The sequence below is a fragment of the Carettochelys insculpta genome, chromosome 26 (assembly GCF_033958435.1).
Source record: "Carettochelys insculpta isolate YL-2023 chromosome 26, ASM3395843v1, whole genome shotgun sequence".
Classification (NCBI taxonomy): Eukaryota; Metazoa; Chordata; order Testudines; family Carettochelyidae; genus Carettochelys; species Carettochelys insculpta.
Genome location: NC_134162.1, coordinates 14,159,843 through 14,181,126, shown reverse-complemented (window position 1 = coordinate 14,181,126; position 21,284 = coordinate 14,159,843). Strand labels below are relative to the sequence as shown.

The window sequence follows — 21,284 nt, the reverse complement described above, 5'->3', positions numbered from 1 at the left end:
GTGATAGACATGGGCTCACAGGGTCATTTGCTTGAGGACTGCAAGACAGTTTATGATGGCCCTTCACAGCTCGCAGCAGCCACAGTTTGTGGCTCCTGGCCATGTGAAGTGGCACCTAGCACGTCCTTGTGGCCTGCCAATTCCCACAGCTGCTACTGGACAAGAACAGCAAACCCTGGCCGCAAGGAGCTACTGGAGTGGCGCCTGCAGATGCTCAACATCAGTGAAATGTCTCATGGCCCGCCAGCAGATAACCCTGATGGGCCACATGCAGCTCGCCCACAACTGGTCTAGCAGAAAGGCCTGGCCCTCTCTCCCTTCCATTTCCATAAAAGAAGACTCCTCAGCTACATGGAGTCAACCAGCAACTGTGAAAGGCCTCTGGGTGTCATGTAGCTGTGGTGACACATTTTATACTGTTTGAATACATTGAAAATGTAAGCTTTAGGATCTAAATTTTCAAATTAATGATTTTTGGGTGCCCACCTTTAAAACACCTTGAAGAAGCCTGGTTTTCAGTGACTGGATGCTGAGCATTTTCTGTAAAATCAGGCCTCTTGAAGATGTATAATTTGGGCCCATAAAATCACTGGTTAGTATTGAAAATGTAGGTCTATGCAACTGAATGTTTATTGAGAGTGCAGAGAGCTAGAGAGAACAGCAATTTGTCAAGCATCCACAACCGCCTGAAGATTCTGAATAAATTGATTTTATGATTCTACCTTCATCGAAATATAAACTTCTTTACTGACTTATAAAATATGCTCAGCTTCCAGTACTGCAAGATAAACAGGTCTTATCATCATTAGCTATCTGCTTTATGTGCTGAATCAGGTTTAGCATAAAAGATCATGTTTTGCACATATCAGGCAGCGTACACAGAAACCAAGTTACCAGCTATGCCTCTTCCCTCCTCCTCCCCACAACCATTACTCTTCAGCAAATCTCATCCGACCTTTGAGGATTCTCTGTTATGGCCTTAGACACTTACTAGGAAAAGCATGATCAAACCATTTCAGAACATATTCATCTGGGGCCTTACAGCTTAGATTAATGCCATTTAATCTTGTAGGGTTCCCCCCCACCCCAACCCACCAGCAATTCTCTATCAAACAGAAGTGAGACAGCACAATTTATATACTATGACCAGGTTTTATCCTTGAAGCTTTACATCATAACAACCAATACTCTTTGGATTAGTAAATATGACATGTAAGACAGGACCTGTGAAAGCAGCATATTATATAGCCCTTTATAAGAATTACAGCTTTTTTGGGTTTTCTTTTTTTTTTTTTGAAACAGGAATTGATCAGGCAGACACCACCTATTACATGCTTTTGGAGAAAAGGAGGATGAGACGATAACCTTTATGGAATAGATAAGATCCAACTTCTGAAAGTAATCCCCTTTAACTCGTACAGGATGAACTAAGCAAACCTAATTAGGAATGACAGAATTGGAAATGTTCATAGACATTTCTGCAGTTGTTAGCAAGCAAAGTGGTTTTCCATAGCACTGTTGATGTGGAGTATTAGGCCTATATTACTGAGTTAACTTCCAGGGAACTATATCAGGAATAAGTTGGTTTGTCCCTGGAGTCTTGTGGTCTGAGTCCAAAAATGATGTAGAAATAGTAGCTCCCTGCTAAAGAGCTTTCATCCACAAACATCTGGGATTTTCCATGGGAACCCATGCTAGTATTTTAAGGAGGCATGGAAGAGAAACAAATGAAGGAGTAGGGGGATCTTTAGGATCAGATTTGGGCAAAAGACCAAATACAGATCGTGAGAACCTCCGCTTAAACTGTAAGGAAGGGTCATTAGAAAAAAAAAAAATCAACCTCAACTGACTAGTTTATATTTTCTCTAATTAAAATAATTTGATGTTCAAAGCATGTAACATTAAACAGCATCCATATGAGTAACCTCTTCTGCAGTAGGTTGTATATTAGGAAAAACTATTTCACCAGGAGGGTGGTGAAGGACTGGAATGCATTACCTGAAGCCATGGTGGAATCTCCATCCCTAGAGGTTTTTAAGTCCTGGCTTGACACAGTCATGGCTGGCATGATTTAGTTGGGGTTGATCCTGCATTAGGCAGGGGGCTGAACTAGATGACCTCCTGAGGTCCCTTCCAATTCTCGAATTCTATGCTTCTATGATTCTAATTTGCCTATGCGCCCAAGGATGCTTTTATTTTTCTTCCAAAATTAATACTAAAACACAGAGTTTTCTAGCCATTTTAACACCCATTATTTCAATTTCAAATTGAAAAGATGATATCCCACCACATCTAACAGGTTACTTCTTTTAATCAGTCACCTAAATTAAAAAAAAAACAAAACTAAATTTACTCAAAAGTAAAAATTCAGTAAGATAAAGAAATAAAGATGTTTAAGTCTGTGACCTAAAGACAACTTGTGTTCCCATAAAATATGGGAGCAAGGGAAACAAGTTGGATAGTAACTGCATAGCTTTAAAAGTAACAAGCAGTCCGGTGGCACCCTAGAGACTTAACAAATGTATTAGGATATAGGCTTTTGAGAGTAAAACCCACTTCCTCAGATGAATGGAGTGGAAAAAAATAATCCAGGGGAAGGGCATTTTTTCCACAAAAGCTCGTGACCTAATAAATTTGCTCGTCCCTAAAGTGCCATAGGACTGCTTGTCATTTGTGGAACTACTGTCTAATATGGCTACTCCTCTGAGACTATATAGATTTAAGAAGTCCACCATGCTTGAAAACATTTCACACAAAATTAAGTCCCTTCTACGATGCTGATCCAGTCAGAATCATAGGAATTTATCATTACTGTGTGTTTTATGTTCATGACTGAAAAATTCAGCTTGCATGATGTTTTATGTTCTATTTGAAATACACTGAACTTCATTATATTTGCAGCTAGCAGCAGAAAGCATATTACACTTTCAATCATATCCAATGTCAGCAAAAAGCTGGTAGCATTCCATACTGTACCCTTTACGTGAAGATACACTTTTTTCTTCATTCACACTGCATTTGCCCGAAGAGGAAATAGCAGAAACTCATTTAAAGTGTGAGCTTTCAGGACACTGATTAGCGTGCTAGAGCCAGCATAGTAGTTAGCAAATTAATGAATATTCTCAAAGCTTAATTGCTACCTACAGGGGCTATATTAGTAAACAAAAATTTAAAAAAAAAAACTAATCAATGTGTGGCATCCAGACACAGCAAGATTGGCTCAAAGGAAATTCAACCATCTTTCCAGCTCGTGACACCCTTGCTCATGGGAGTTTGTCGGTTGTGGTTTCAGGGGAGGGGGAGAATAGTGGGCATGTGCATGCGTGCCTGGTCTACACTAAAGAGGTAAGCCAACATAAATGGTGTGAAAAAACTGACAATGCAGTAAGCACCTACACTAAAACTGATGTCACATGCCCACAATGCTGACTTAACTCTACCTCTGCGAGAGGCAGAGCACTTAGGTTTACATAGTTAAGGCAACACAGTGCCAGTGTAAACACTGTATTGCTCACGTTGCCTGTCGCTGCCTTCCAAAAGCTGTTCCACAAGGCACCTCACTGACGGTTCAGTAGGTGCCAGTGCTACCACTGAGGATGTGCACTACTCACACAAGGGCAGTAGTGTGGACATGCATAGCAATTTCATTTTTTTGGTGACTTTAAGTCGATGTAATTTGGTAGTGTAGATTTGCCTAAAAAGTCATGTTCCTAGGATCAGACGGTTTTACAACTCATGTGCAGTCTGCTCATTTAGCCAAAACGTGACTAAGGCACAAGGTGCACTGAGTACCATTCTAAACAAAAGTTTCACTACAGCGGCTTGTTTTCCTTACTTTTCTGTTAAATAATGACAAACATTTAAATTAAGCTAAACCATATGAACATAAATGTCATTAGTTTATTCTGCATTTGTCCAAACACACTGTTAATAACAAAATGCCAATCTTTCTTCCACATTAAATCAATACTAAAAATGTAACCATTTCTCCCCAAGAACACATGCAATTGCTGTATGAACTGTTACATGAACACAGGCCACTAGACAAGCTGTCTTCAATGGAATAAAAAGAAAAAATCTTTAATCAAACGGAGAAAAAGCACCATCTACCACTCAGCATACAAGAGACTTCAAAGAACAGCACTCATGGGGGGAAAAAAGACAAACTTCCGTTTATAATGGAAGTAAGCCTTCAATGGAAAAAATCCATCTCTCGAGACACAAACGTGGGAATGGCTGAATTAGGTTACCTGTCTCCAAAGTCCACTTCTAGTAGAATTAAGTATACAAATTTCACCAAAAGTACTAAAGGAAAATTGAAGTTCATACCACCTCACATAAGAAAAGTGCAAGGTCATATAAATAATAACCTAAAAACACTATATTGATTCACTTAAGTCCCAGTCCTGAAATCAGAGCCACAATTGGATGCTTGCACCCATGCAGAGGACCAATGAAGTGTCTTCAGTAACTATTCACATGGCATATGATGCTGCTTACAGCATTCTGATTGCAGGACTGTGGAACAATTCTGAGCTCTAAGTAGCCACCTCTGCAAAGAGCATCCTAAACTTTAAACTTTAAATATGTTCCAAAGATTCACTTCTTGAGTCATTAATCCTTAAAACCAAGATGCTAAGATTTTTCATTTAAAAATAATTAAATGACTGGTTGATGACTTAATGTTGTATAAAAATGCCAGACAAGTTATCTCAAAAAGGGAAAGATTCTTTATAGCGCCATTTAAAAATGTAATAAAATTACAAAGAATTAATTTATTCTCCAGACAATACATTGAGACCACTGCATGTGGACACAGTGAAGGACAGAAATACTACAGAATATCAGTATATATTAAAATTTAGGTTTAATTAGGCATGAACACCATGTTTCAACATACTGTTAAAACTTCAATATTATAGTTTGCTCATGATCAATGGCATCGAACAAAATTTCAATTATTTAGGTATGTCTGCAATGCTGCTCTCATTTTCGGTGAAGATGGATCAAATAGATCACAAAATAGTCTCCATACATCTGAATATTTGAAGCCATTGGTTTCCATTCTAAACTATTCTGACATAACTGTGTAAACACACCAGTCTCCAAAGGAAAACATCAACGTATCACTGGAACTACACTGTGCAAGTAAACTCTTCCCTGTTCAGCACATATTCCTCTCTAAAATCTCACCAAAAGATAGCTGATCCAAACACCATCATACTGAAGCCAAAAACCACAACTAAACGTGTTGTCGGTTTAATCTGAGCCCTCAAACGTTTGCTCTTCAAAATTCCAAGTGTCTCTACTAATTAAGTTTTTGCATTTTATGTAGCTGCTACGTAAGTTCAATTACAGGCTTTCAGATTCAGTTATCCTAAATGCATAAGTACCAGGAAAAACAGCTATGAAAATAAAAAAATAACTCACTTCACTGCCAATTACGTTAAGTTTGAAGGAACACCAAATATTCCCCTCGGCCCAGTGTGTCTTGCTTTGATGAAAATACTGTGTATGAAAACAGATTATTTTTAGACTTGGTATGTGAAAGCTCAGTACTTCCTGTCTCAGCTCCACCTTAAAACTACACATACATTTGTTTTTTTGATTTCCATAGCTAGTGTTTCATAATTCCTGCTATGGATGCAATAGGGAACTTGAACTGTCAATTCCCAAGTTCGTAACTAAGCACAAGAAAAGTTTTGTTAAAATAAATAACACTGTCACTCTTAAAGCAATCACGTCATATTAAAATGATGGCATTTTTATCTGTCACAGCTATAAACAGACTCAAATATTTTTATTTATAACACTGATCTTTTCCATAGCAACAGGAAGAGAACATGACATTCACAGTATAATGAAGTCACTATAGCAACATGATAATGATGTCAGAATAATCAGAAAGTATTTCGTACTTAGGAGATGGTGCACCCCATTAGTGTGTATACATTTTAAAAAGTTACTGCAGAATCCAGTGTGTTCTGCTTTAAATTTCTCTTTCACTTAAAGTCACAGAAATAATACTAAGCTATAGTATGTTTGATTATTCAAAAGTTTCTTAATGACTTCAAGTATCAGAGGGGTAGCCGTGTTAGTCTGGATCTATAACAGCAACGAAGGGTCCTATGGCACTTTATAGATGAACAGAAAAGTTTTGAGTATGAGCTTTCGTGAGCACAAACTCACTTCATCAGATGCTGGTCTGCATCTGACCAGCGTCTGATGAAGTGAGTTTGTGCTCACGAAAGCTCACACTCAAAACTTTTCTGTTCCTCTATAAGGTGCCACAGGACCCTTCGGTGCTGCTAATGACTTCAGTCTTTCTCGTCTTACAATTTCAGAATCGTCCACACTAAACATTTTTCACCCCTTGAAGAGTCTGCCATGACGAGCTGGATAAAGAATCAAGTGCTATTCCACTAACAAAGGAGAAGAAATGTTTCAAAATATTTCAGTTCAACATAGGGCAGTTCACAAATCAAACCTAGGATGCTGCTAAAGTGCAAACACATTTAGTGCTACATTACAAACTACCACTATGGTTAAAAGCAATTTAATAAACACAAACAAGTTGTGGTACCACATTTGCAGACTACTGAAAATGAAAGAATTTTTAATTGATATCTGGTTTTCGTTCTCTGTGGTGTTTGTTTACTATTTGCAGTTGATTCCATTACAGGACTAGAACAATGAAAACAGACTTGTCAGTTTCACATTTGTTTCTAGTCAGTTTCAAATTATGAATTCTTTGGTTACAAACACTGCAAAATAAAGATTTAAAGTCAAACTCAAAATAGTTTATGATCAGTCACTGGGTTCTGTCAAATTTCCTAAAAACAAAAATAACCACTAAATTTTGAGCTAAACTTTTTTTTTTTTTTTGCAGTTCTGTGGGTGAAAGGGAATTAAATCTGATGGTGTTTAGAAGCATATAATTATTCCAGTAGTGTTCAGTAGAAAAACTACTACTCTACCCTACTGGTAATTCTTGTGGTAGTCTGCTCCCGGTTTTAAAAGTTTAAGAGTGATGTAGCTTACGTAACACAACCCATGCCTAATAAATCATGTGATGTTTAAAAGGTTCAGTGCTGAGCAGAGGTTCCTACTATTCTACATACATGCCAAACTTAACCAAGAAAAGCTTCTGAAAGACTGCTACAAGTCACAATTTAGCCATCAGTAATGAAAGCGGTGGAAGGAAATAGTGAGAGAGGCATCAGACACCAACGGGCGCTGAGCCCACAGTTATTGATGATGATGATGATGAATGAAAGTGGCCCTTGAAATACATAGGTTGATGCTATATATTGCCCAGGCATTCTGGGTTGTAACTTGCAAAGCAGAAAGAAACCTCTTCGCTGTCACATTTAAATAGAAATTGAAAGAAAGCAGACAGGAGCCCCCTAAACTGACACCTTCTGAAATGTGAAACTGTCAAAGTCTGAAAATAGGTAACACTATAAAACACTGACTCTGAAAATGAAAGTAGATGCTCTTTGCCCCCTTCTCCGACTGCCCAAGAGTAACCCAAAACTAGCTTGCTGCTCTGAATGCCTTGATAATTCAGGTAGCAGATATTTTGTTTGGTCTTAGGGTCACTGAAAACTCTAAACACCTGTCAGAGAACAGTTCACAAACTTTCTCCATGTCCCTTCCCAAACTTTCCTCTTTAAATTCAAACCTGAAGGAAAAAGAAAATAAGCTCTTGGAATCTAATATTCAGCCAAGTACTGTCCACCACAAGTAGAACTTCCCCACAAACCACCTAAGACCTTGTCCCATGTATTAATCCCAAACTGTCTTTGAGGACAAGGGATGAGACCTACAGCAGCCATTTATGTCCCCTTGCAATGTCTTTGGGAGCAGTGAGATAGCCTGCTTGACCTTCGGGTCGGATTCCTTTGCTCCCTCCTTCAGTTCTGGGCTGTAAAGCCCATCTAGAACTGAGAAACACCCAGACTGCAGGGACCACTAAGGGACCTGGGGCGGGAGTGGGGAAATAGCCTCCGGCCCAACTATGCTACCTCCACGCACCACTACTGAAAAGCCAATCGGAAGTGTCAGCGAGTGCACGAGCAAGGCGGGTATGTCAGCCTGCCAGACAATTTCACTCCCTCTGCCCTCCTGCGTGTCCCCAAATGGGGAAGTGCAGCATCCTTGGCATCCGCCCGCCCCCCCATCCAGAGGGGTGAGGGGCGCTGGGGGGCGCCCGGTAACCAGGCTAGCGCGCGTTAGCGGGTCTAGGAGTTGAGCGGGAGTGGCCGATGGCAGCACCTCGGGGGATGGGCGTGGGCACTGCCAACGGAGGTCAGACCCCCCGCCGCCCGCGGCGCCTGCCACCGCCAAGCTGCGGGCCAGGCGGGCAGCCCTCGCCCGGCTTCCGAGGGAATGCCCACAGAAGCACCGCTACGCCCGCACCGCTCGGGGGCCGGGACTACCGCACCCCGTCCTCCTCCCCTGCTTCCAGGGCACAGGTGGGAGCGAGGCCTGCGGGCAGCCTGGCCCCGGGCCGGACTCTGACCCCCTCCCGCGGGGCCCGGTCGGTGACCCCTTCGCCCTCCCTGCCACGGGGCGGGGCAGAGAATCGCACCCAGACCACCCCGCGTGGGCCGGGCCGGAGGGGGACGCCAGTGCCCCCCACGCGTGCCCGTGCCCGTGCCCGTGCCCGGCCCCGGCCCCGGCCCCGGCCCCGGCCCCGGGGTGCCACTGACTCCGCCCCCGCTTGGTCCCCCCGGGCGCGCTGCGAAGAGCCCCCCGAACGGGCCGGGCCGGGCCCAGCGCCGCAGCCGCGCCACTCACCCGCCACCGGAGCCCGCCGGGCCGCCGCCGCCTCCTTCCTTCCGCCCGCCGGCCGCTCGCGCTCGGGGCTCGCTGCTGTGCGCGGCGGCGGCGCGTCCGCCCCGCCCTCCCCGGCCCGGCGCCGGCAGCGGCTGGGGCGGAGCCAGCGGCGGGTGGGCGGGGGGCCGTTCCAGGGATCTGGGGGGGCGGGGGAGTATGTGGGGATCCGGAGAGGGCGGGGGGATTTCTGGAGGGCATCCGGCGCGTGGGGGCGACGGAACCAATCTTCCCTCTCGTGTTTTTCCGCCCAGGTGTGAAACGAGTTTTGTTCTGTGCCGGGCACCGTGCGCCGACGTGCGCCGCCCCAGAGGCGCCCGCTGCTGGTCAGCGGGGCAGCATCGCGATCCCTCCCGGGTGGCCACGCGCTCAGCTCGGGGAACATGGGGCAGCCAGGAACCGGGAGCGATGGGAGATCTGTAACTGACCAGGCCTTGCGTGGGGTGAGGGGACATGGGAAGGGCGGGCTTGGATCTGGCAGGAACTCAGACCTTTGGGGGGCAAAGGGGGTGTGGAAGGGATGAGGAGGGGGACATCTGGAGGGCAGTGGGCCTGTAGGAGGAGTCCAGAGATACGGGTTTCTGGGGAGATTGGAGAGGATGGGGGCTGTTGGAGGGGGCTTGGAAGGAGGGTGAAAGGAAGGGTTTGATGGGGTGTCTGGAGGGCATATGGGGAGGGCTGAGAGGCTGGGACTTTTCTGTGGAAAATTCCTGTTAAAAAACTTAACAGGTTCGTGCTGGTCTGAAGAAGTGGGTGTGTCCCACGAAAGCTCACCTAATAAATTATTTTGCTAGTCTTTAAAGTGCTACTTGACTGCTTTTTGTTTTGATAGTATCTAGACGAGCACGGCTCCCTCTCTGTTATTGCTGATCTGAGTCGCTGACCAGATTCCAGGCAGAGGGATCTGGGCTTCTGGGCTTTTGTTTTACTATCACTTGATGTCATGTTTTATTTATTTTGTTTATTTATTTATTTATACAGGGCCCTTTGTGCACCTCATGCTTTACCAACAAACAAAATAAGTTTCTTGCCTCAAAGAGTTTATAGTCTGTCCTCAATTCTGCTGTCTCTTGTTTGGACTGAGTGGACCTCTCCCCCTCTAGATCCCACATCAACAGACTCCTTCAACCAATCAGGGCTCTCCAGGACCCCTTCACCACCGGGGGTGGGGGGTGGGCACTAGTAGGTTCATCTAGCCACCCTCCCACAGTGGATTGAATGGCAAACAATGAAAACAGACAAAACCAAATCCGCAAGGTGGCAGGGCAAGAGGAAGATAGCAGGGATTACACACCCTGATACAGATTTATGGGGGCTTTTATACTGTTTCCCTGGGACTACAGCTATGCTTAAATGGTTTCCTGGGTCAGGGTCCCATGCTTGACACCTTGCAGAATGAAACCCCAACTAGCAGAAGCCTGAGAAGAGCAGAATGTAGCTATTGAATATGAAAAGCTAGTTTTAGGTTATGTCTTCCACTTGTGAAATAGACACCCCTGTGTCGTGTCAGCCCCAGATCAGTGCACCATCTAGGACCCTATTTGATGGTATATAGAATTTGTATTTCCCCTGCTAAGAGGTGAATTTCATACATGATTCAGTAGCTGAGAAATAGGATTTTCTCAGCAAAGAGAGGGCTATCATAACAATATTTTTTCTATTTTCTTCTGGGAGCCATAGCCCAATTATTCTGCCAGCGCATCATTTTATTTCAACCTGATTCAAGCCTGGAATCATTTCTCAGCTTCAAGTATGGATTTTTTTATCTATAATATAAGGTGTTCGTTGTATGTATGTGATCGTTAAATGGCACACTGCAGTTCCATTTGCTTTTCATGCCCTCTTCCAAAGTATTTTCAACTTTTTCAATTTTGTCACAAACTCAGGAATAGATTTGGAAAGCCCAACACAGCTGTTGGACTGGGATAAATTTGCACACGGCAAAACACCACATCAATTTCTTTTGGACCATTGGGTTCAATTCTAAACTCAGGTTTAACACATATACTCTCAGGGAAGTATGAAAACATACATAGTTCATTGCTATTATTGGAATTACTGTAGCATCACAGTATAACACTGTGTGCTTTCATAAAATGTAGGTTGAACGTTTCTAGTATGACACTCTGATCCGGCAACATCTGTGGTCCGGCAGGATTTTAGTTAGTCAAATGCCCCTTATCATGGGTGTGGCCAAGTTTCTCGCAATCTCATGAAGTTTGTTTTGACAATATATGAAACTTTCAGCTGATTAGATTGTTTTGCCTGTGCTGCCTGGTTCTGTTCTTGATTGCTATTTTTTCTTCTCCGGTGGCCATAGAGGCCTTGCTTATTGCAGTACAAGATAAATAGCAGCTGGTTCCTAACTTTGCAAATGTACACTCTTTTCAGGCAGGTCTGAAAAAGTGGGTCTGTCCCATGAAAGCTCACCTAATAAACTATTTTGCTAGTCTTTAAAGTGCTACTTGACTGCTTTATTTTCACTCAGGATGTAACTGAGGCAAAAGTAATTGTCTGGGGGTGCTGCTGGCAAAGAACAATTTAACCTATCAAATGACCTTACTTGTTTTTCAGCAAAGTGAGGCATGTGGCTCAGCCTGGTATTAAAAACAAAATTCAAAAAAATATGTATCACAAATGTGTCAAGTGAAATTCACCCTCTTGCAGAGTGTCAGTTTTAGGCCTATTTAAGGTTAAAAAAGTCAGACTTGCCGTGAAACAAGACTTTTGCAGGGCAAAAATAAACCAATAATCTGCTACGTGTGGCTGTCTGGGTGGAAGTGGATCTTGAGGAATAATGACACTCAGTCTTGCTTTGGATTTCCTTTTAGTCCTGTCAACTTCCAGGTCGCATGCTGGTACAGTAAACACCTTCTACTGAATTGTATCCATCCAGAGTACAACTATTGGCTTCCCCATACAACAGCAGTTGAGAATATATGTAAATAACAAAATCAAACAAGACTAACATGACATTCACTAGCATATTGTATATTTTGTATATTCTCTCCTTTTCATCTATGCTTTGTCTTGTCCCTTCAAAGGAGCGGTAGTCAATAGGCAGACCCTGAGACATGTCTGGACTGCTAGGTGGTTTTGAATGAGCCCTAGATTATTTATCATTATTATTATTATTACTACTACTACTACTTTCTCTGGAGTCTGAACCAATGTGCTCTATAATTTTTTCAACGTAAATTTTATGTGCACCAAGACGTGCAGCTGTGCACCATCAATAGAAACGCATGCTGCCAGATGCAGGCACTGTGGGCACTCTGCTAATCAGCTGGGTGGCATCTCTCATGGGTGGCCACTGCAAAATTTGGACCTTGACAAACAACAACGCACTATCCCTGCTTTAGATTATTAAGTTCTTTGGCGGCAGAGGCTGTATCTTATTCTATGCTGTACTGTACATAGCATGGGTGCAGGGGGGTGGGGCTTATCCTTGACTGGACCCTATATGCTACAAGGATAAATAATATAGGTGACTTTGAAACAGTTTTCTAGGGATGGACCCAGAATAGTTCAAGGGATGGCACAAAGTATTTGAGTGCGGACAGCCCAGTCACAATGAGAAGACACAGCTAAGGAAAGAAAAATACTCTCTCACTAACACCTCACAGTGTGTTGACAGTTAACAATGCAGTGCGGGAAGGACCATCTATCTGCACAAGGGATTGGGAAAGTACAAGTATATTGGAGAACTGGTGACATAAAAAGCTTTTAAAATCAAAAATATAAAATAGGATACCATTAACTTTGAAGAATGGAAATATATATTCTTTTTGTTTTAGTTTTTATTTGGTTTTTTTGCAAACCATAAGCTTTTGGAGGACTGGCCCTTCTGCTATATGCAGAGAATCTAATTCAAAGCCCACTGAAGTCAATACAGAGATCCCCCAATTCAATGCAATTCATAATTCAGCTGTAAAATATAGTTTTGACTTTTGCTCAAGACAAGTTCAGACCCAAAATAAACCAGTTTTACGAATTTTGCAGAATGCCTGGTTTTGCCAGTTTAAAGCTTTTAATGCCCCGATCTTAAAGCAGTTCAGTCTGTCTGAATCTGAGTGTTTAGCTCTCCATGTGTATTACTTAAAATGCATACAGCTTTTTCATTTGTTTGCAAGCACTTCTTTTTTTAATTACATAATCAGTTGTCAAGGGACATAAGAAGAACGGCAGCCATGGTCTTTGGAGTTATTCCAGGTTATGCTACACAAAGGACTCTCAGGCTGCTGGAAGAGGTGATGGTAAATTGCCCTGCAGCAGCTGCAAGCAGATAGAACTAGATGACACATGGTCCTTCACTATGCCCCTCATTTGTCCATTCTGCTCCTGTTTCACTTGTGAACTTCAGTGGAGGACGAAGTGTAGTGCTTCACACTTACATTACCTTTCATCCAAAATGCTCCAACAGAGATGAGTGCATATGAATAGCTTCATTTTAGAGATGCAGAAAATAAGACAAGGAGAGGATAAGTGATTTGTCCCTAGTTACACAACCAGACAGTGGCAGGGAGAAGAACAGAATCCTGATGCCCTCTTAGATAATCCAGCTTTCTTTATTTCTCTCTCTTGCTGCAGTAGAGAGCTATAGTGCAGAAAAATTTTGCTTCTAGGTGCCATACATGAAGTTTGACACTGATCTATAAAGCTTTATTATTTAGGATTGGAGTCCAAGCCACCTGCAGCTCCTCTCTCTCTCTCTTCTTGTGTCATCCAGATGAATCACTCTTGGTCACCATCCCTTGATTTGTACGGCTCAAGGCAGGCTGTCACTTAGCAGAGGTCTCTCTGGATTCACTCCCATCCTCCTGTGGGTCTGACAGAGCGCAGACTTGCTAACCTTCAGGGCACTTTTTAATGTCTGGTTTTTTTCACTCAAGCTTTCGTTTGATGGAGCTTAGTGTCGAAGGAACTGGTGCCTGGTGCCTGTAAGGACAGCTCTGATTACAGGCTGGGGAGGTTGCCTCTGAGTTTATACGGAATCTGTAAATGTAGGGAGTAGTCTTCTGACAGAAAATTACTGGCTGCTTTAAGTCAGAAATATGGGGCCAGTTCCCAAAGCCCACTCCGTAAACAGGCAAACAGTCTTTAAGAGTTGTGCCTTAACTGCAGTAAAGTCAAATAGGGCTGAAATTCAGTCCTGTGCAGCGGGCCAGTACAATTCCCCTTACTCCCTTATGGTGGCTTAATGGAACAGAAGCATCACATAAGCTTTGTGTTAGGCCTTGGCACAGGGTGGGTGGGTGGAAATTCACCTGAGAAGTCTCTCTCAATAGATAATGAACTTTGCCCCTGCTCACTGTTCATCTGTATCCTTTCTGTTTCAACATTATTGACTCTCCCTTTACTGCATCCAATGAGTTATTCACTGTTATCTACCTCGTGGCCGGCATTTGCGATCAGATTTATGTTTCAAAACAAAAAGAAAGGCTGAGACACTCAGGGCCTGATTCAGCCCAAGGACATTTTCCACTTGTGTTGCTGGGAAGGTTCATTTGTCCAGGCTTTTGCTGGTTTACATTGAACCAGACCAGAGAGAGTGCTCATTAAGACCCTGTAGCTATATGAAATCAGATCTGATAGAACAGGTACATTGATAACAAAGCAATAAATTCTTTTACAGAGAGAGAGAGAGTGTGTCTGTGTAAGGCAGCTCCAATGTCTAACCAGAGTCTCTGTGCCAAAAGGATAAATGGACACAAATCAGACATCAGGAAAGATTTTACGCGTAAACCTACAGGGGCACACTTTAACCTCCCTGGCCATTCAGTAATGAATTTAAAAGTAACCATCCTCCTACAAAAGAACTTGAAGACCCGATTACAAAGGGGGACAACTGAATTGGAGTTCATTGACAAATTTAATACAATCATTTTAGCATTGAATAAAGATCTTACCTGGTTAACACATTGCAAGGGGAATTTCTCCGCTCTCGAAATTCACCTCTCCACAACAAATGCTGCAAATGAGACATATGCAGGCTGACTTGAATAGACTTATTAACACTGATCCTACACTTGAGAAGTACTTTTTTTGTCCTTATATAAACCCCTGCCCACTCCAACCCATCTGATGTAGTGGGCTTTACCAGCAAAAGTTTATGCCCTAGTTAATCTGTTAATCTCTAAGGTGCCACATGACTCCTCATTGCCAAAATCTATTGTAATTAAAGGGAGTTTCCTTTTGAATTCAGTGGGTGCAAGACTGGAGCCTTCGGTCTGTTGCTGTGCATCATCCTGATATCCCTGGAAACTAATTCTCTCCATTTGTCAGTTGAGCCAATATGGCAGCAACAGCACAAGCTTCCACACCTGGGGCCTGAGTCACCTCTGTTTTACTCCACTACTGCTTCTTGTGCAGTGGACGCTTGTTCATCACAAGTAGACTGAGATCATCGGCTCACTGTGGTAAATATTGTAAACCCATTCAGCGCCTTTTTGAGACTGGCACATTCTCAAAATGAAAACAAACTTGTGGCATAGACACACAGCACTGAACATCCCCTGGTACCAACTTGCAGGCCTAGCTATCTTGGGCTGGATTTGAGCTAGCATCCTGGGCACAAACAACTGATTTGCTGCTGCTTTACAGTTTGTATCACTACTTTCACCCATGTAATGATGGTGTAAAATGCGAATAAATACAAAAGCTTGAGATTTATTTATACGTGGCAGCATAGGTGCTGGGGGTGCTACCACATGTCCTGACTTAAAGAGGTTTCCATCAGATACTGGGTTCAACAACTCCATCATACAAATTGGTTCAGTGCCCCTGCTCTGTGGTGTGCATGACAACAAGAGCTGTGGGGCACAGAAAATAAAGTCTTTTGTATTCTGTTACCAGAACTTTGAGCCGTCCAGTCCCCCAAGAGATGCTGAATTTTACACTTTCATAAAGTATCAGAGACTATCTTGAATAGGACCTCCACAAAAAAACCCAAGTTGCTGCATAAAATCTTGTTTCCAACAAACTGCTTCCCTGGTGTAAATCTACTGATATCAGTGAGGTTGCACCAGAGATCATTTGGCCTGCTGTATTTTTGAATGTGGCCGGAGTGAACGACTCAATGCAAAGCATGGTCATTCTGAGCACCTGCACCAAGCTTGAAACACATTGCCTGCAAAAGCAGCAGTGTGGTTTATTCTAACTTTCATACAGCCAGATGAAAATGAATCATAATCCCCTGGGACTTCTTTTTAAATTACAGTTGCCCCATTGGATAAATTATCACAACTTCAGCTCATGCAAATATCTAGTTAATACCCATTTGCCAACTTAATGAAATCCAGAAACAATTTGCAATCTCATAATGAGCCTGGATTCCTAGCTGATAGAATCATAGGACTGGAGAAGGCAACACAGATCAATGGTATATTTAAATGAAAAGGCATTCAGCACTGTGCAGGCTCCTAATACATTATCATTAAGTGAAGAGGTGCTGAATTCTTTATGACTGCGTAAGCTTTGCGAACAGTGCAAAAACAGGATTATTGTTTTTTTAACCCCCTACAATTTCATGTTTGATTTTTAAAAATATAATCAAGAAAGAACCAGATTAAAGGCTTGCTACAAACAAACAAAACTCATTGAGAGCCTTTGAAATGCAAACATTCTTTCCTTAACATGTTTATTGTAATGTCTCATTAGAAATAATGATTATTCACGATATTTTAGCAGTGCATAATAATAGCTAACATTTTTATGGCTCTTGCAGACAGTGTTTGTTTGTGGGTGTGTAAAGATTGGCGGCATGCAAGGGTGGTTGGTCTCAACTCACAATGCTATGCACCACTGAGATGAAATGCACCAAAAACCTTCTTTCTGGAGGTTAGATGATAAAGATCATTTAAAACATGCCAGCAACCTGCAAACTGTCTCACGGCAGGTGAACTGCTTATCTGGCAGGGCCATCACAACAGCAGAGGGTTGGAATCAGATTGGCTCCCCATCTGAATACGTCCTACATCTTCAGCCTGTGGAGGGTCTAGCATACATGCTGTTCTGTGATCCAGTCAGCCTGTGTGAATGTATATGGCTAACTGTCCCTTTCCCCCAACATCTGACAGCTTAGGAGACCCTGAATGAATGGGGCATGCCAGGCAGACATGCTGGTTGAGGAGGGAGTGTTGATTTCAAGGCATCTTTCCCTCATCCACTCCCTAGTACCCAATAGATGTGTCTGTCCCAGTACTCAGCATGGCTGCTGGGAGCAAGCTGGAGTGGAAAGGAGAGGTTTTGGCTCTCTGTGCAGTTCTCCATCAATGTCAGCAGATGTCCTTAAAGCTGCTTAAAGAAGCATCAGGGCTGGATCCCACTGGGAGAACTTGGCTCCCATGGGTGTTATGAATGCTGAGGACTTCCCAGGACTGAGCCCCAGCTGGCACACAGGGCTTGCATGTGCAAACACAGAGCAGCTGTCCCAGGAAGAGGGCCAGACCCTTCACAAGACTGGAGCTCTCGTCACCCTGCAAATGCAACATCCTTCAGGGCTGGAGTCTGTGACGGTCCCTGATCCATGCCCTCAAAGGGAAGATAGGAAGGGAACTCCTCAAGATGAGCCTTGTGCACAGACAAAGAGTTCTAGGGGCTTGAGGTGCTCAGGCACTGTGAATATTCAAGCCTGGGGGCTCAGTTCCAGCAGCGTTAACCACAACCCAGTCTGAGGCCAGGACTACACCAGGCATTAAAGCTGATCATAGATACACAGTTCTAGCTTTGGCAATTGCGTAGTTAGAATTGGCTTACCTCCAATTGACTTTCCTGGTTGTCCTCACAGAGGGAGGTCACCAGGAAAATCTCTCCCATTGTCCTCCCTTACTTCTCATGACATGGAGGAGTACAGGGTTTGACTGTTGATTTCAGATAGTTCAATTTTGTGCATCCTTACTAGATACACAAAATCAAATTCTGGCAGATCAGTCCTGACCAAATTGATCTTCTGTGTAGTGTAGACATAGCCTGAGCATTACTGTGATGAACTCTGGAGCAGCACAGCTTTTGCAGCAGAGAGTTTGTGTAAACAGGGGCAGGGTGATTAACATACCATAAGCTTGTCATTAAAGTGAACTAAGGATCCTTATCGGAGGGGTAGCTGAGTTAGTCTGTAACTTCAAAAGCAACAAGAAGACCTGTGGCATCTTATAGATCAAGAGATATTTTGGATACATGATGAAGCAGGTCTTTGCCCATGAAAGCTTACGTTCCAAAATATCTCTTACTCTATAAGGTGCCACAGGTCTTCTTGTTGCTTTTAAGGAGCCTTATGTTATCCCAAAAGCATTGTCAGGCTCTCTAGTCTAAAGAGAAGAAACAGAAGGTTGGTTAGTAGGAGAGTTTTACGATGGAGTTTGGAGATAGAGTTTGAGGGACATCACAGAAACTTGGTGGAATGAGGATAATCAACGGGACACAATAATACCAGGATACAAAATATACTGGAAGGACAGAACAGGTCATGCTGGTGGGGGAATGACACTATGGCCGTGTCTACACTAGACAAAAACCTCGAAATGGCCATGTAAATGGCCGTTTCGAAGTTTACTAATGAAGTGCTGAAATACATATTCAGCGCCTCATTAGCATGCAGGCGGCAGTGGCACTTCAAAATTGATGCGGCTCGCTGCCACGTGGCTCATCCAGACGGGGCTCCTTTTCGAAAGGACCCCGCCTACTTCAAAGTCCCCTTATTCCTATGAGCAGATGGGAATAAGGGGACTTCAAAGTAGGCAGGGTCCTTTCGAAAAGGAGCCCCGTCTGGATGTGCTGTGCAGCGGCGAGCCGCATCAATATCGAAGTGCTGCTGCCGCCCGCATGCTAATGAGGTGCTGAATATGTATTTCAGCGCTTCATTAATAAACTTCGAAATGGCCATTTGCATGGCCATTTTGAAGTTTTTGGTGAGTGTAGATGTAGCCTACATGTAAAAGAAAGCATAGAATGAAATGAACTAAAAAACTTAAATGAATTAAATTGTACTATAGACTCTCTATAGATAGTAATTCCATGCTCTAATAGTAAGAATATAGCAATAGGGATATATTAGTGACCACAAGACCTGAATGGTGATAGGGACTGTGAAATGCTAAGGGAGAATAGAGAGAGGCTATAATAGTAATAATAATAATAATAATAATAATAATAATGATAATAATAATAAAATCCTCAATAATAATGGGGGGTTTCAAGTATCCCCAAGTTAACTGGGTATATGTGACCTCAGATGGGATTCAGAGATAAAGTTTCTTGACACCTTAAATGACTGCTTCTTCAAGCTGCTGGTTCTAGAACCCAAAGAAGGAGAGGCAATTCTTGATTTAGTCCTAAGTAGTACAGAAGACCTGGTCCAGAAGGTGAATATAGCTGGACCACTTGGAAATAGTGAATTAATTAAATTTAACATCCCTGTGGTGTTAAAAAAACAGCACAACACCATGGCATTTCATTTCAGAAAGGTGAACTACACAAAATGAGAAGGTTACTTAAACAGTACTTACAGCGTCCCTGCAAAATCTCTGCAAACTACATGGAAATTTTTTCAAAAATATCAAATACAGGCTCAATTTAAATGCATGCCTCAAATTTAAAAAAACAAAACAAAACAAAACAAAAAGAAACATAATAAAGGAACCAAAAAGGTAACACCATAGCTTAACAACCAAGTAAAAGAAGCAGCGAGAAATAATAAGGCATTGTTTAAAAAGGGGAAGTTAAACCCTAGTGAGGAAAATAGAAAGTAGCAAAATCTCTGTCAAATGAAGTGCAAACATATAATTAGGAAGGCCAAAAAAACAACTTGAAAAACAGCTAGGCAAAAGCTCAAAATGTAGTAGCAACACTTTATAAAGTACATCAGAAGCAGGAAGACATCTAAACAAACTCTGTCCCAGGGCCTTAAGCGTGTTGGTGGTGGAGAGTCTGGATGAGGGAGGGGCTTGGTCCTGGGCATTTTTGGCACCACCAAAATTTCTGCAAACCTACTGCCTTAGCCTTGTGGAGTTTCCTGCTCTGCCGTCTGCCTCCCCTTGGCAGATGCAATTGGGTGCAGACTCTTCTGTCAAACAGGCCAGCTTGAGATGCTGAACAAATTATTGTCTCATGAGGTTTTCTTGGTGCATTTGCCCAGGGAGCTCATACATATCCTTGGGACCTGAGTCTCGCATATAAACCTCCTAAAGAGCAGTTAACTTGTTACTGAGGGCAGCAGATATCAGGCCTCCTGCCATTTGACTTTTGCAAGACTCTGCTCATAAGCACAGGTGGTGTTTCCCATTTTGGGGGCTAATGGCATCTTAATGGCCTGATTTTATTATTTTGCCTTCCTCAGGCATAAGTTTCCCCGGGTGAGACTCTGAAAACTTTTGTTTGCTGCCAGAATCAGCTAGCTGTTCTTAGCTCTAATTGTGTCACTCCCTTGCTTTCTAATCACAGGCATTGATTTCATAGCTATATTTAAAACTCTTTTCCAACCAATTTGCTTTCCAACCCCTCCCCATCTCACCCTGGCAAGTCTATTCATGGAGGAGAGAAGTGCTTTCAGAGTAGACCTCAGTATATTTATTTTTGGACAGTAGAAGCAATTTTGCACTGCATAGTCACCCATTGGAGAGGCAATAGGTGCAGTTCTCCTCTGCCTGCCTCGTCCTGCAGTCACTCATGTAGAGGGGGTGTAAGCTATCACCCCCATTGGGAGAGCATGGAAAATTCTAAGTGGGGAGAAATTTACACTGTAGTACACGGGCTTCAGTGGCTACACAAAGTTAAATAATGCAACAGAGAACAGGGCCCTGGGAGCCAGGATTCCTCTGAGTCCTATCCCAGTTCAGAGGGGGAGCAGTATCTAGTGGGGAACAGGAAGGGACTGGAAGTTGAAACATTTTGATTCTTTTCTTAGCACTGACACGAAGGTTCTGTTTGCTTTTAGGCAGCTCTCTTTGCCCAGTTCCTGTTAACTGGGATGGCATGAAGTTTATTAGCTAATGCATGTAAAGTTATTTAGACTTCTCTCCTATTGCTGGAGCAGAGCAGGAAAACAGAACAAGAACACTTGGTGGGAGGCTTGGATAGTGTGCTAGCATTCTATGGTCCCAGAGAGGCATAGCCAGACCCAGGTTTCTCTGCACACACGCTACTTTCAACAGTTAGTGCTTCTCCTTTTTTGTGAGAAGAGCTGTAGAGTCATGTGATGGCTCAGGGACTCTCCACTCAGTTGCTATTGCTCCAGACTGATACCAACATACTCGTAAACACAGAATTTTGCGGAGACAGAGAGAGAGAGAGAGAGAGAAAGAGGATAGTCATTAAACAGCAAAGCTTCTGTTTCTTACTACAAACAAATACAAATCGGAAGGAGTACTGCGAAAAGGGATTTAGGAGTATGAGTGAAACACAAGCTAACTATAAGTCAACGGAGTGATGCTGTTGCCAAAAAAGCAAAC

At 43.0% G+C, this 21,284-nt stretch overlaps 1 protein-coding gene across 2 annotated transcripts in view; it reads right to left on the bottom strand.

Moving 5' to 3' along the window:
* RAP1A (RAP1A, member of RAS oncogene family) overlaps positions 1 to 8,959 on the bottom strand; it is a 76,078-nt gene extending 67,119 nt beyond the window's left edge. The window contains exon 1 of one of the 2 annotated variants that reach the window (XM_074977887.1): positions 8,803 to 8,959. The gene's annotated coding sequence lies outside the window, so the exon portion shown is untranslated. Of the gene's footprint in view, positions 1 to 5,430; positions 5,509 to 8,802 lie in introns of those variants that run through there. The other variant, XM_074977888.1, reaches the window with a different exon arrangement.
* Between the last annotated feature and the right edge of the window lie 12,325 nt (positions 8,960 to 21,284).